We start from the raw sequence: 17,194 nt of genomic DNA, 5'->3' as shown, positions 1-17,194 counted from the left end.
CCTTCTCCTTTCTACACACACACACACACACACACACACACACACACACAATGATTTTAATAGCTTTTCATTTTAATGGCAGTCATTTGCAGATCTCAAGTCCCAGTCAGGTTATCAGGGAGGGAAGAAGGTGCCTTGGTTAAAATAACACTGTGTAGTAAAACAGAAAATAAGATGTCATGGCAAACTAAACAACTTCACTTTCACAACAAACAAAAGAGCCGCCTGAGTGTAGACTTGAACTGGTCAGAAGTCGCCAGAACTTTTAGTAGGAGCCAGGTGTCGGCGCTCACCTCAACCCCAAGGAGACCCAAAGCATGGGGCGGGGAAGCTGGGCGTCCCCACTCTGGTCATTCCCTGGGCCTCTCTCTATGGTCCAGTCAACTCAGATATTTGTCCAGAAAGTGAAGATGTTTAGTTTGCCATGACATCTTATTTTCTGTTTCACTGCACAATGCTATTTTCTCCGGGGCAACCAAGCTCTCTGATAAACTTTGAGAACATCTGAGCCAGCTTGACAGTGAAAAGACTCAGTGCACTCTGAGTTTTATATATTTATTTATTTCACTTTATTCCATGTTTAGTATGACTGAGTAACCAGTTCAATAAAAAAAAAAAAAAAGGTAGGGTGGGGAATAAGTATGGATTGTATAATAAGGCAGCCCTGGCTCCTGCAGACTGTATCCCAACAGCTCCAATATTCCTTTCAAAGTGCAGATTCTTAACACAGATAGATTAAGGGCGATGGGTATCCAGTATCTCATCCCAATTCACATTATGGCTCTGAATAGGAAAAGCAAGAATGTACCTCTTTAGATAGTCAGAAGGCGCATGCCTCCAAGGACCGCACTAACCAGGCAATGCAGGAGCAACAGAAAAAGATCTCAGTGAGGGCTCAATCCTCGCTGGCACCAGAACAAAGACATCAAAAATCTGCAACCAGCCTTCTTTCTTAAGTATGACCGCAGGAGCTAGTGGTATTTCTAGGAGTGTGCCAAGAGCCAGAGCAAGCCCACCTCATCCTTGGCTGTCTGTATTTTCACCCCTGGGTGGGCAGTTCCCGTCAGTGTCTCCCACCTTCCCTTCTGGTTTTCAGAGGGTTTCTTTTTCACTTCCTATTTCATTTAGAAAAGATTGGGCTTAAACTCTATCTTATCACCTTATGTTGCAGTCTGGGGTCTGAGTTATACAAAAATGAAAAGGCTGAAACTGGAAGGGGCTTGAGAGGTCATCGAGCATGATTCCTGTCCAACGCAGAGATCTTCCTTATAGAATACATACAATGATGATGGTCTCACTACCTTATACTGCAGCCTATAAAATTGTTGAACAGTATCTGCCTGTGTAGAGTTTCTAGTGTGTGATTTTACTTGAACTGTCTTTGTTTTAAATATGTCTTCTTACAGGTTTACCCATTTAACGCCTGTGATACTATTACTATTACCAACTCCAAAATGAAATGACCATTTTCTTCTGAGATTTTCAGCAATTCTTTTGTGGGCTGAATTGTGTTTCCCTGAAATTCATATGGTAAAGTATCTCAGAATGTGACTCCCAGTATCTCAGAATGTGACTGTATCTAGAGACAGAGCCTGTAAAGAGGCGATTGAGTTAAAATGAGGCTGTTAGGGTGGTTCCTAATCCACTCTGACTAAGGAAAGAGACACCAGGGGTGTCTGAGGACAGAGTAAGAAGGTGGCCATCTGCAAGGCAAGGAGAAACGCCCCAGAAGAAACAAAATCTGCTAACACCTTGACCTTGGACGTCTAGTCTCTAGAACTGTGATAAAATAAACTTCCATTATTTAAGTCCTGCAGTCTGTGATATTTAGTTATGGCAGTCTTAGAAAATTAATATAATTTTCATGTCAGACTTGTATCTAGACCAAAATTTCCTATTGTTGCTTTCTTTACCCTCAGAGATGAAATCATTTAAAAATTTAAAAAGCTATCAGTCCATGCTTCCAATATGATAAGCCTTCCCTTATGAATGCTATTGCTAATAGATGTACATAAAGAAGTCTGTGTCTACTCATCCATTCATTCAACAAATACTTATTCAGCACTTGCTATACACTAGGACCTGCACTAGGCACTGAGATCTCAAAAATGAACATCATCAACCCCCTCTGTGTAAATGCACATGTGATTACACAGCAGCACTACGTTTTAATAAATTCCAAACTGGAGGTATGTGTAGGTGAGAGGAAGCATAGGAGTGAGAGATTAACTCTCCAGGGGTAGGGACAGCGAGAAATGATGTACTAAATAAACCAAGTACAGGAGAATGACCAAAAGGTGGCCAGTGTGTGAGAGGGGCAAGAGCTCTCAGGTGTGTGCGCATTGAGGAAAATACATCCAGAAAAATCAGACAGGGCCATCAGATGGGCTCCTGTGAGCCCTGCTCATGGCCTTGGTTTATATTCCCCAGGGAATAGAGGGTCACAAAAGGATTTTCAGGAGGGGAGTGGTTTGCTTGAAAACACCAGTTCACCTGATCTTTAAGGGCTACATGCATCCTCCATCCTCCAGCATGGGTAGCCGACACACTCCCACAACCATACTGCTTCTGTTTGCTCTCTCTTAAAAATTATCTCTCTGTAAAAAATGTATGCAGTGCAGTGATTTACAGAGATAAACATGGAAGAGGTTCGCCCTCTCTCATGCCTCACACTCTGCAGTTTGCAGAGCATCCTTCCAGTCCCCTTCGTGTGTATCTGCACACAAATATGTGTCTATCTATACAAGATTTTTGAATCCCTAAATGAAATCATACCATGTGATCTGCTTTTTCATATAGTAGTATTCTCAAAGACCTTTCCATAGCAAATCGTATAGATGTTCCTCTCTTTTGTCATCAGCATAATATTCTATGCTACACCTGTACCATAATTAATGTAGTCAAGCCTTACAGATGACATTTAAGTTGTTGCAAATATTTTCCTATTAAAAATCATGAAAAAAATGAATGTTTTTGTTCAATTTTTATCTCTGTTTTGCAAATGAGGAAGTAAATAAGTCAAGTCACATAGACAAGACTTGGAAAACTGCTTGGGGACCTAGATCTGACTATTTCTAAGTCCAGAATCTTCATCTTTGCACCTCATGGTGCTCACCTTGAACTGCAGGTTTATAATTTTCATTATATTTAGAAAATTTTTCAGCTGTTAATTCTTCAGTTATTTTTCTGCTCTCCTCAGCCTTTTTGTCTTCCGCTGGTGCTCTAAGGACACATTACCAGGCCACTTAACTTTGACCCACAATTCAATACTCTGTTCTTTTTTTCAGTCTTTTCTCTTTCTGTGTTTCATTTTGGATACTTTCTATTATGTCTTCAAGTTTACTAATCTTTTTTCCTGCACTGTTTTGTTTTTAAGCCCTCACAGTGTGTTTTTCATCCCAGATACTGCATTTTTCATCTGTAGGATTTAACCCAAGACTTTAAAAAATGTTTTTAGTAGCTGTCCTCATCACATTTTCTACTACCTTCTTGAACACGTGGAGTATATTAATAATAGTTTTCTGAATATCTTTATTAATTCTATCATCTGTGCCATTTCTGGAGCTATTTCTAATCAATCGATTCTTCTGCCTATTATAGATTATAGTTTTCTGCTTCTTTGCATGCCTGATAATGTTTTAGGAGATGTCAAGCATTGTGATTTTTATGTTGTTAGATGCAGGAATTTTTCTGTATTCCTTTATATGTTTGTCTTTATTCAGGGGGCACTGTTAAATTTCTTGGAAAAAAATCTGATTTTTTTTCAAGGTTTGTTTTTAAGCTTCCTTCAGTGGGCCCTATACATCCTTAATCTAGGGATAATTTGACCCATCTATATAAGCAATACCCTTCAGAGGACTCTAGTCAATGTCCACTGTGTTTGGAGCTTTTGCTCTTCTGGCTAGTGGAAACCAAAATGGTTCATGACTCTGTGTGAGCTGTGTCCAGTAGTTCTTCTCGGCTTGAATGGTCTCTTCATTCATATGCCCTGATCAGTACTCAGTTGAAGATGCAAAAAGAATCTCCTGCATTGTCTAGAGCATTCTCTTTGTGCAAAGTTCTCCCTTGTACTCTGCCCTCAGATTTGTTGCAAATTTGGTCTCCCTGAACTGAATTGTTTCCTCAACTCAGGGAGACTACCGGACTCTGTGTTTCCCCTTCCTACGCTCAAAACTCCAAACACTAAGCTGGAACAATCGTAGAGCTTATCTTATTTGTTTCTCTTCTCTCAGGAATCATTGCCTAAATTCCTATAAAATATCAGACCAGTACTCCTCAAAACCATCAAGCCTATCAAAAAGAAGAAAAGTATCAGAAACTGTCACACTCCAGAGGAGACATGATGACTAATGGTAATGTTAGTCACCCTGGATGGGATTCTGGAGCAGAAAAAGGACATTTGGTAAAAACTAAGGAAACCTGAATAAAATATGAACTCTAATTAATAATAATGTATCAATACTGATTCACCAATTGCGACAAATGTATCATACTCAGGTGAGATGTTAATGAGAGAGTAAATAGATGCAGCACGTACAGAACTCCTCTGTATTATCTTCCCAGCTTTTTTGTAAATCTAAAACTACTCAAAATTAAGAACTTATTTTTAAAAAGCAATAATGGAGCTAATTAAACACTGGCATACTTTCTATTATCACTATGCACTTGCAATTGTAAACAGTGTCAATGATAAACATCTCCTCCCCACTGGAGAGCATCACTCCTCAACCCCTCATTCTCACCTCTTCCTCAGTTACCCCAAGCTTGATGTAGCACTTGTCACTCTAGTCAATGCTGGTAAAGCTGTGCAAATGACTTCAGGTCCCCATTACCAGTCAAACGTGGGCCCAAATATTCCTGATTCTCCAGTAGAGATGTACTCCTTATTCCTACCTGAATCCTATATCCAGTTCACACCTGCTTGTCCTAACAACCAATCAGACCATCAATGAACACTTCATTCATCAATACACATTACTCATTATGATTCAGTATAAGAATCCCTTGGGGCCATGGTTCTCAGCTCTGACTACCCAACAGCATCACTTAGAGAGCTTTAAGAAATGTCCACCACCCCCTCCCCTGCCTCCCTCCACAGCTCAGCCAGGCTCTATCAGTCTCTAGGAGTGAGGCCCAGGCCTAAGACTTTTTTAAAGATTTTATTTATTTATTTGAGAGAGAGAGAGAGAAAGAGAGAGAACAAGCAGGCAAAGAGGCAGAGGGAGAGGGAGAAGCAGGCTCCTCACTGACCAGGAAGCCTGACATGGGGCTTGATCCCAGGACCCTGGAATCACGACCTGAACAAGGCAGACACTTAACCAACTGAGCTACTCAGGCACTGTGCATCAGACTTTTTGAACTGTCTGCATGATTCCAGTACATAGCCGTGATTCAGAAACCTACATAGAGTTTTTCAAGGCCTCTCTGAGAGAGCCCAATTCAGACAGTCTGGGACAGGACTTGGGAATTGTTTTGTTTTGTTTTGCTTTTTATAAGCATTGCAGAAATTGTTTTTTCATCCAGCAAGTTTGGGAACATTCCTTTACAGGCCCAGATATGGAACCATTGTGGGCCACAACCTCTGTATGACTCCATTTGTAATTCTGTGCTCTCATTCGTGAGTAACTATATCTTTTTAAAGATGCTTTTAAAAAAAGAAAAGTCACAGACCTTTGAATTCGCTGTTATTAGAGTGGAATCTTAAAAGAAACTTGGTTACCTAGATATGTTTTATCTACCTGGTCACCGTAGCACCCAAAGCCACTCACCCACACTTCTAAACACACCCAGGAGACAATGTACTACCCTAGTTGAGAATCCCTTGACTGATGCTTAGAGTCCAGCTCCAAAATCTCTACTAAGCAAATACTGTCTTAAATTCAGGGACAAAGAGTTCATTATTTCCATAATCAAGCAATTAAATCTTTGGACAGCTCTGGAAAATAGAAAATGGCAAGATGTAATTTTTCCTCTTTTTAAAAGTTGGGAGAAACTTGGTCCACACACAGCCCCCCAGCAGCTCTGCCATTCTTATTGTCTCTGAGATGAAGAAAAGTATTTAGTACTATCTTAGTTTGCTCAGGCTGCCCTGACAAAATACCATAGACTGCAAATTTCTGTGGTGCAAACAGAAACTCATTTGCTCACAGTTCAGGACCTGGAAGTTCAAGATTAAGGTGCAAGGCAGATTTCGTTTCTCCTAAGGCCTCTTCTCCCCTTGCCTTGCAGGTGGCTGTCTCCTTGCTAGGTTCTCACGTGGTTTCTCTGTGTGTGCACATCCCTGGTGTCTCCTCTTCTTCTTACAAGGACACTAATCCTATTAGACCAGGGCCATACCTGTATGACCTAACCTCAAGTACCTCTTTAATGTCCTATCTCCAAAACTAGACACATGGGGGTTATGGCTTCAACATATGAATTTGGGGTAACACCATTCAGTTCATAACACACGTTCTTTCATAAGTTCCTTTAGTCTGGGCTGTATGCATGAGCAGGAGACTTGTACTCACTCAGAGGAACAGACAGCCTCACACTTGTCCCAGGCCTCAGAGCTCAGGGACACTCTGGGGCTGCCCTTTCCTTGCGGAGCTCTAATCCTTATTTGTTGCCTATATGTCTTACTATGCTCACCCCAAATAGGCTTACAAGGCACTCTGAGGATCCCATGGAGACTATTTTCAGTTTAAAACAAATAGGATAAGAAGTTATTATGGGGTTTCATTAGCATACAGGTCCTCAATGCCTAAGTAGAATCTTAGTAATCCAATTTTGGTGATCCAAATCTCTTTTTATTTTCCTGCTTATTTCCTTCAAATCTTCTTTTTTTTTCTTTGCAGAATTATGTTCTTGAAAAGGAGCATTTTGCAAATCAGTAATTACTCTTGGTGAACTTGGATATAACTCCACCTCCAGAGATGAATTGGATTGGTTTATTTGGTCCTTGGCAGTGAAAAGCTTAAACACACACACATTTTTGTGTTATGTTTCAGGTTATTTTACTTGTTTCTCTAACTTAAGGAATACATATTTGAAAAACATTTGTAACAGATAAGTAGGTAAACATAAAATGCTCAAACAAAATAGCAAGTCATCTAACATAAGATGGGCAAATGATAATGCAGGCAAGAATTAAAAGGAAATAAAGGCCCTGATGGAAGTGAGGGGAACTGTTTCTGGTGACACTCAGTCTGGCAACTGTTCTCTCTCTACCCAAAACCCCAGCTAGTCTAACATACAACTCTGAGAAGAAGGCATTTCAGGGACGCACAGCAGAGGCTGAACTGGAGGAGAGTCATGCTCCCAAGATTTGCAGGATTTCAGCAGCAACAATAAATAGGAGAGGAAGATTCACAGAGGGATTGAGAATCCCCTGCAATTACTATCTCAACCCTTAGACCAAGAATCCACTCATCTCATCAGCCTTGATCACAATGAGACAGACAACACAAGATGCAGGTGCAAGGCAAATGGGGCAATGGTAGAACCGGAAGTTCCACACCTGTCACAGAGAGAGAGAGAGAGAGAGAGAGGCGTGACAGGGAGCATGAATGGTCACACCATGAACTTAGTAACATCATAACATCAGTATTCATGTATACAACTGATGTGAGTTTGCGCATGCTCAGGTGGATTATTTAGGAAGCAGCATCTCCTTCGTTTCATACTGGGCTTTCAGACCTTCTTGAGTTTTTAGTAAGAATTTATGTATCATAAGGGCCCTTCCAAAGGTTGCCGAAGGGAAGGAGCTGATGGAAGGAGACTTAACTATTGCATTGAAATCCAGAGTCCAGAATACAAATATTAGGTATAGAACTATCCATTCTTTCTTCCTTCTTCCTCCTTCTTCCGTCCCTTCTCCTTCTCCCCCAAATGTACGTCCCATTCGGGAAATTCTCATGAGCACAGGCACTGAGCTAGTCGGGGTGGGCACCAAACGTGTCTTCCCTATGGACCTCGGCTCGCTGAGCTTTCCGTCTGTAGATGCATCTGGGCCCAGGTGTTGTAACAGAGCAGGGGGCTTGGCTCCAGAGGGGAGGTAATTACCCCAGCCAGAGAAAAGGAGGGAAGGGTTCCAAGACTGCTTCACAGAGGAAAAATTATATGTTCAGCCCAAAGCTTGTTTGATTCAAAAGGTAAATCAGAGTTACCTGAGGTAACTCGATGCAAAGCACTCCTTGAAAGATACCTCCCACTTCTCAGATGTCAAATGATCCTATTTCAGATTTATCAAAGCAGCAGGGATTAGCAGAGCCATACACCCTTCTGTTCTGCTCCCGCCTTCTCTCTACTTCTTTGTTTGTCTAAATAGTTGTTTTAGTGAGTGAGAAGAAAGAATGGGAGGTAATTAGTGTTTCTTGTAATATTCCATGTTTAGTTTTGTAATCCTTCTGTCAGGTTTATTTTCATGTTAAGCAAAGGAAGTCCCGCTGGAATATTATAATCTCTTCTTAGTGTTAGCAGAAAGCAGTGGTGTTTAAATTAATAAAGAATTTTTCAAGGAAACTAAAGCTTTCCTTGAGAGTGTCAGTTTAAAGAGCATGTCATTCTTCAGAGCTTCGCTGGAGATAAGAACCTTTCTAAGAAGCTGGGTAGGGGTTTTAAGTTTGAATTGTATGATCTGGAGACATGCCCTGGCATTCTGTACCTATGGGGACTTACATTCCTGTCCCATTCTGTCCCTAATGTCTGTGGCCTGGGCCACTGTCATAGCTTCCTGACTTGACCCTCACCTCCTGCATTGCCTGTGGCTACCAGCCCCACTGAACGTGTCATCTGCTCCAAAGCCCCCAAAACCCTCAATGTGGCCCCCAATGACTAGACCCTAACTCGCCTTTTCTCCCTGACCCCCAATTTTCCCTGTGATGTGCTCATTCCAAGTAAACTTGCTCTTCTCTTATCCACTGTGCACTTTCATATCCCTGTGCTTGCTTCATCTCTGCAAGGCCAGATCTGGGCCATCCTTCAACCACAAGTCTGCTTCACGTAGTCTCCTCCACCCCTTCTGGCTGGAAGTGATCTTTCTCATCCTTTCTGTCCCATAGACCCCCCATCTCTATCTGTCTATAGCACTGAACAATTTTCATTTTGTATTATAGATTTTTAATTCCTTAAAGAATATATGAATGTATTCTCCTTGTAAGAAACCTGAACATTTACAGGGAAAGATCAAGACCTCTTCAGCCCCATCCTCAATCCCATCTCCACTCCCCAGAGGTAATTATTCTGATGAGTTTGTTGTGTTTTTCTTCTAGGTTTAGGTATACATGTATATATCTATGTGCCTTTTTAACACAGCCTTGTTTTTGAAGATCTGCCCATGTTGACACATACATATTTAGGGATTGTTTTTTCATTATTCTATGGGATTTCATCATACAGCAACATTTCACATTTTACTTAACCTGGTCTCTATTTGTGGACATTCTATTCCTTCTGCTTGGGGTATTTTCCTGCAGTTGGCCCAGCTGACATCCAAGTGTTGTTTCCACTAGAGTACACCCATCCTGAAATGAGAATATCTGCCCCCCTCTGTCACCACGCTTTCGCTCATACTACCAGCAAGACTGGCATCCAAATTCTTCCCCAATGTCATGTCGAGTAGCTGCTGCTTCTTTGAAAGCCCTAGCATCCAATAGCCAAGGCCTAGAGGCCCAACTTCCATGCTCCACACTTAACAATGCATTTTTCTGACAAGGACAGCTTCTCTCTCTCTCTCTTTCTCTCCCCACAAAAAACCAATGTGTTGACTTTTAAAATAACATATCAGCACATGGTGCTCACTTCTGTGTTTTCACGTGCGCTCTACGAGAGTGGCCATTCACTGCTGTGTCTCAGGAAACCAATGCAGAGCCTGACATATGATAGGTCTTTAATAAATATATGCTGAGTCAACATGTCTTGTTTTTCATGGTGATTGCAAGTTTCTTGAAGTCAAGGTTTGCATCTGATTCATTTGACACTTCCTCAAAAGTCTTACATGCAGATTTACCCACAGGTGCTGAATAAGTACTAAGTGAGTGACACAGCAACAAGTCAGTCTGGCCATTTCAGACAAAGGGCCACTTCTTTCAGAGAAATGAGTGGAAAGTGAACTGGAGAATTATTCAGTAACTGTTGGTAAAAGCAAGCAAAAGAAAAAATTGCAGAGGAGGTACAGGAAGAAGACCAGCTGTTGGACCTATCCAGTAGGATGGAGAGATGCAGCTGAGAGGCTGTACCTATCCTGGCCTCTGAATCAGCACAAGGATCTGAACCAAGGCGTAGTATATCTCTTAGTGTTGGAAACCTCTCCTCCTGAATGGAACTAGGAGCTCAAAGCCAGCAGTGTGCTTTATAAAGACACTTAAAAAGAGAGTGCCTAGGGAAGCCTGGGTGGCTCAGTCGGTTAAACATTCAACTCTTGATTTCAGTGCACGTCTTGATCTCAGGGTTGTGAATTTAAGCCCCATGCTGGGCTCTACACTGGGCATGGAGCCTACCAGAGAGAGAGAGAGAGAGAGAGAGAGAGAGCCTGGCCTGAGGCTCTCTTGGTCTGAACTCTGTCAGTACATGGAGCCTCATGGTGGCTGTGAGCAGCTCCTTAAACCCTTCCCTGAGCCCTGCCTTGGCCTTAGCCATGCCACTCTGCTCCATGGTCTCCAGCACTTTGCCCTGGCTCTCAGAGAACCTCCCCTATATCACAGGGAGACAAACACTAGCTCTCAGAAGAGCTTTCTGAAAAGGGTTTGTTAGATCTTTATTTTTTTAATATTTTATTTATTTATTCATGAATGACAGAGAGAGAGAGACAGAGACAGAGGCAGAGGGAGAAGCAGGCTCCATGCAGGGAGCCCATGTGGACTCGATCCCCAGACTGTGATCATGCCCTGAGCTGAACACAGATGCTCAACCGCTGAGCCACCCAAGTGTCCCTGTTAGATCTTTAAAAGTCTTCTACCAGGTTCCCATGTGCCTGGTCTCTGGGCTATACAGCCCTGCACTTCTCACTGAATCCAGAAGGTAGCCCCCTACTGAAAACCTTCAAAGACTCTCCAGCGCTCCTAGGATATAGTTCTAATTCATGCTATCCCTGGTTCCTACATCATCTTGCCACACTGACTTCTGGTTATCTACATTTCAACAATTCTAGACTCATAAAGTTCCTTGGACACATCATGTTGTCTCTTATCTCTTCTGCACATGTAGTTCCTTTTGCCTGGAACACTCTTCCTCTACTTTTCACATCTCTTCTCAGGTCTCAGCCTCCCTTGACCATCTTCCCTGGCTAGGTGAAGTCACCCTGCTGAATGATTCTATACAACCCCTTCATCCCAAATGGAGCCCTAAGGGTGTTAATGTTAGTGAGCATCATAAGGTGTCCCAGGTGCCTAGCACAGTGCCTGACATAAAGTAAGTGCTCACTCAGTTGTCAATGAAGAAATAAATGGAAGAGTGCCCTCTCCTGCCCCAGATCCTACAGTGTCTTCAGGGCAAAGTTTTTCCTGAATTCTTTTGTTGGATAAGAATCCCTGGGGTTTTCTGATTTAGAGCCTTTTCCTTGAGGGCTGCACTATGTTTTAAGAAAATGCCTATTCCCAGCTGCACAGTTTAGGTACATAAAATTTGCGTATTGCAATAAATACTTGGCCTCATGAATTTCTCGCCTGTTAAATAACAGAACTTAAAATGCTAGGTAAGCATGTAAAAGAAGATAGCGTCGTAAATACCAGAAAATTACAGGTTGGTGATTTTTTTCCCTTTGATCTTGTAACTTTTTCCCAGATGAAAGAGTGATTGCCTCAGAGAGACTTGAGTAGAGTTTTTCCTTGCCTTGCTTGTTGCTGATCAGTTTGGGGCAAGAAGGCAAGCACCCACTATTGTACACACCAACTAGAGTGGCGGCCTCCCTTCTCTAGGAATGGCTGCAAACAAAAGAGTGGGTATTAGCAACTACATTCACACCATGTGAGAGAAGGCAGTTAAAGGACTGACCCTGACCCAAGCAGGGCCAACTGGTGCCTCTTCTGGAATTTTAATCTTGAACAGTTTTACATATCTAGAGGCTGGAGCATCAGAATAGAGTTAACATAATGGTAGCTCCTAAATGGATGGTTCACAGATCCTGCTGTTGACATCACCTGAAGCTCTTGCCCTGACTCTCATCCTTCCCACAATCTGAATTCATTCTTTCCTTGATCCTGCAAGCCAACCCAGGTCATTTCAATGCATCACCTTTCTGTACACATTAATAAATCCGTAAGGTCATCTACCTATTCCAGGTTATAGTTAGCATTTTATTGGCCAAACATTCTCTCTCTTTCTAAAGGGACCTGAGCCCTAGCTTGACCTAGAGACAGGTAGAGCTTAGCTGGATTGGTCAGTGGCTATCTGCTGCACAAGATTTCCTGGCACCTGGGCAAGATAGAAAAGCATTAGGGACTTCAGCTTTCCAGAGCTCAATGGGAAGGCTTGTTCCACTGGAAAAAGCATTGGCTTTGCATTTCTGACAACTAGTCGGTTCTAAAAATAGAACAAACAATGAATATAATTGCTGTTTTGAGTTTGCTAATCAGCATAAGAGAAAAAAATCACCAGTGGTTAAGATTCACCAGTGCCCAATTGTATCAATCACATGATCCAAAGTGTTGCCCTAGACTTTAGGAAATTAAACATTTGAATGTTCTGAGGAAAGAGCCATGACTGTAGAACTATGCCTTGCAAGGAAATATGACTCAAGAGGCCTTAAAGTGTCATACTCTAACTATAAAATCACAAATAACTACAAAGAGAAAGAAAAAGAAAAGATAACAGTGAAGTTTCAGAGGGAACTCCCTGATAAGCTTAGATATTAAATATGAAAGAACATGGTCCCCACCCTCAAGGACATTACAGTCTGGTGAAGAGATAAAACCTTTAACCTAATAATTCAAACCCAAAGGGGAAGTACTGAGAGCCCTGGGAGAGGGACAAGCCATGGTTATTGGGAGTGGGAAATGACAGCAGCCATTTCCAACCGAGGGAACAGTATCTTGTCCTGGTCACTATTTGTTTCATACAGATTAGATTGGGTTCCTTACCACATTTGTCTTTTATTCTCTCATGTTTGGGGGCACATAATAAGTGCTCAGTAAATACTCTATTGCCTGAGTAGCTGATTCATCATCACACTGGAGATTGCTAGTATTAGTAGAGCTTTAAGTAATCACCATTTACTTAGTGCCTGCTAATGAAAGGCACCTGTAGACATTACCTCATTTCATCCTTACACTATGTCTAGGGTTAGTTGTATTCTTTCCATTTTATAGAGAGAACAGAACCATCCTTTGGAAGTCATTCAAAGCCAGCTACAGAAGTCTTTCCATTCCACTCTGCTTTTTGGCAAATACTGCAGAATAGTAAGTCCAATTCCTCATTTTACCTACAGCCAGGAAAAGAGAGTTCTTCAGACTGGCTGATTCAAGTGAGTCTTCAATCCACAGAGGCAGAGAGGGAGGCCCCAACACTGGAACTTCCACTGCCTCCACTGAGGAAAAGAGGCATTATTGATATACTAGTTTGGGGTACCTGGGTGGCTCAGTGAGTTAAGCATCTGATTCTTGATTTCAGCTCAGGTCATGATCTCAGGGTTGTGGAATTCAGCCCTGTGTTGGCTTCATGCTCAGTGCAGTGTCTGCTTGACCATCTCCCTCTGCTTCTCCTCCCACTCATGCTCCCTCTCTCTTTCTCAAATAAATAAAAAAAACTTTTTTTTAAGAAAAGAGAGATACTAGTTTGAAAGGTCAGTCTATAGTCGGTGAAACTGAGGCAAGCCTGACTCCAGCCAGGCTTCTGGTTTATTGGGCTCTCAATCAGCCCACCTAAACATACCATTACTGTGCCCTCATGTGTTGTCTCTACCATTTTTGTCATTAGTTCTCATCCATCCTCTGGGACTGTTTTTTCGCATTAGACTTTTAAGTCCTTGAGATTGGCAACTCTAACAGAATAAGTGCTCAATACGTGTTTGTTGAATAAGAATCTAGCTGTTTTGAAAAGATGTAAGACACTTTTTTTTAACCAGTACTTTGAAAATATTCTTCTGAATTCTGTAAGAAATGTATTAGGACCTCCCTATTTGCTCTAACCCCAGCTTGGAAGAAACTAGAATCTATTCCTTGCTTTGAGTTTTACATTAGTCTTCTAACCTAGCGTATTATCCAAAAGCTTTCCTGTCAACTTGGTATGAAATTCTTTCCATAAAGACAGAAAGCAGAAAAACCCCAAATAAAAAGATTAGAAAATCATCATATTGCTCTAGCAACTGATGAGTGGTTACACAAATGTGGTATAGCCAGACAACAGAATATTAGTTGGTCATGAAAAGGAATGGAGTACTGATTCATGCTACAACATGGACGAACCTTAAAAACCTTATGCTGACATAAGAAGTCTGACACAAAAGGCCACATATTTTATTATTCCTTTTATATGAACTGTCTAGAATTGGCAAATCTACAGAGATAGAAAGCAGATTAGGGGTTGCCTTGGGTGGGGGGTACAGGGTGGGTCACAAATAAAGAGTACTGAGTTTCTTTCAGGGCTGATGAAAATGTTCTAAAATTTATTGTAGTGATAAGTGCACAACTCTATGAATATATTTAAAACCATGGAATTGTATACTTAGAGTAAATTGTAATGTGTGTGCATTATATCTCAATAAAGCTGCTACTAAAAATCTAAACCTAAAAAAAAGTCATAATCTTATTTTGTTTCCTTTGTTAGCTTTGTCCCTCAGGATGAGCCTTGACAGAAGAAGCTTGACAAAAAAGCGGGGGGCTGTCCAATTCTTCAACCCCAACTTGGGGAACGAACTATTGCCTTTTTTTGCTCTGATTAGTACGACAAAGAATTGTCTGTCTTCACCTGGATAGATGGGTAGCAAGGCAGACTGCATCATTTAGGAGGTACTAGGACCCTTAATGAAAGACCAGATTACCACTAACCACTCAGAAGGGATTGTAAAGGGCCCCTGGTTAAACCCAAGATTGAACAGACGAGAGAGATGAAAAATTGGGAGATCAAATCTGCGATCCACAAGCCTTGAAAACACCCAAAGTTAATCTCACTGCTGTGGCATTCCTTGTTGCTTCTCTCTTTATTAAAGGAGACTTTCTTTCATGTGGTGTTGACTTAAAATACGACTAACAAAATAATTGCCACTTCTGTATTTAAATTTTTTTGTCCTAGACTACAAAAGACAGCTGAGTTTCCCCTCACATCATAAATCTTGAGCTTGTTATTGATGAATTCCTCCAGGTGTGTGTGTGTGTGTGTGTGTGTGTGTGTGTGTGTGTGTGTGTGAAAGAGAGAGAGAGAGGGAGAGAGAGAGAGAGAGAGAGAGAGAGAGGAGAGAGTGCGGGCACACATGCACATGTGTTTTAAACCACTCACATTTCAGTAACTCTGCCAACTTGCTGGAAGCACTCCGTTAGGTGGTCGTAGAGATCGGGTGCCAAAGGCTTCCCTGATACTTGTTGGACAGCAGCATTCAAGGCAAGGAGGGGTGAGGTGGTGGGATTCAAGCAACTTGAATAATAAAGCTTTGAGGCTGGGAGGGCGGCTCACAGAAGTGATGCATAATTCATCAGGCAAATTAATCAAGTCCTCTTTCCTATGCCCATTGCAATTACTGGGAACACGCAGAGTCATCAGCTTCTTGCCCTCCCTCCTCCCCTTTCCTAGCCCTAGCAGCTCCCCGGGAGGTGTGGACTTGAGTCCTGGCTGCTGAGGCCATGCATCTGGGCAGAGCAGGACATGGAAACGTGGGTCACTCTGCCTCTGCTGGGCCAGGTTTTCTCTGATGTCATGAACCTGGGGGAAGCACACACAGGGGTTTGGTGTGCAGTAGAGCAGAGAGTGGGGACAATTAGTTTTCTTCATGCTTGGCTGAGCCTTAGTGTAGGGACGGACCGGCTTAGAGGGTGAGGCAGATCGCAGATAATAGAAGCTTCATTTCCAACTGACCCTCCAAGTGCTCTGCCAGGCCCAGGAGGAAGGAACAATGCAGACCACCTCCAGAAATGCCCGTGCTGAATGCGAAAGGCTCCAACGAAACAGGGAGGGAAAAACAAAAGCAATAGACAGGGCCTCGCCTTGAAATGGTTTCTATAGTCCCCACCACAAGAGAGAAGAAAAAGAAAAAGGATCCATTGAGGACAGAAAATAAAGTCTGGTAATGAAACATATTTCTCACACAAGCAAAAAGCAGACACACACACACATACACACATTCATACACATGGGCCATTGTGTGGCCAAGTTCCTTCTGGCCCAGAGATGTGTCTCTGAGAAGAAGGGGAAAAATTGCCTCAACTAGAGCCCTCATATGGCCTGCTAGCTGTGGTATAGGTGACTAAAAAGGACCCATGACATGTGTGACTTGAGATTAATGCCAGGCACCAATGGAAGAAAACAAAAACGTTTTCTGCACAGAGGAGAAAATGAAGCACGCCTATCATGGGTGCTTTTAGTCTTCTCTTTATGTTATCTGTTATCTGTTATAAACTGCCCCAGATCTTCTTAGCTGAAAATATTTTATTACGTATGTTTCATAGATTTGAGGTCTGCATTTAAGGTAGGGCACAGTAGGATGATTCATTGTTCATGTACTGTCAGCTGAGGTCACTTGATGATAGTTAGCTAGCACCTATGCTGGTCCAGAAAGCCCAAGATGGTTTTACTTACTCATCTCATGCCTAAGAAGGGATGGCTGGAAGGTTGAGCTTGGATGAGACTGTTGACCAGCAGGCCCACTTTAGCCTCTCCAGTATGGCAGCTCAGAGCTGCTCCCAAAGACAATGTTCCTAGAGATAGGAAGTGGAAGTTGCCACTTTGTTCCTCAAGGCTTGGGTCTAGAAGCTGGCATAGCATCACTTCCACTGTTTTCTGTTGGTCAAAGCAGTTACAGAGCCTCCAGAGGAGGGGACATAGACCTCACCACTAAGTGGGAGGGTATTAATGAATATACAGTCATCTGTAATCCACCATGTTTCCTCATGGTAGGAAAGCAGAAAGAGAAAAAAGGTTACAAATGGTTCCCAGCATGGTAAGTGGCATTTAGGAACATTAAAAGAAGCAAAGGGAATCACCCTTATATTTATTGCCCAACAACGCAGGTCACAAATTTCTGGAAGGGTAGACCTTGGGATAGTTCAGACAAGATATAGGATGTGTATAG

Source organism: Canis aureus, chromosome 22 (genome assembly GCF_053574225.1).
Source record: "Canis aureus isolate CA01 chromosome 22, VMU_Caureus_v.1.0, whole genome shotgun sequence".
NCBI classification, from domain to species: Eukaryota; Metazoa; Chordata; class Mammalia; order Carnivora; family Canidae; genus Canis; species Canis aureus.
This window is presented reverse-complemented; position numbering follows the sequence as displayed.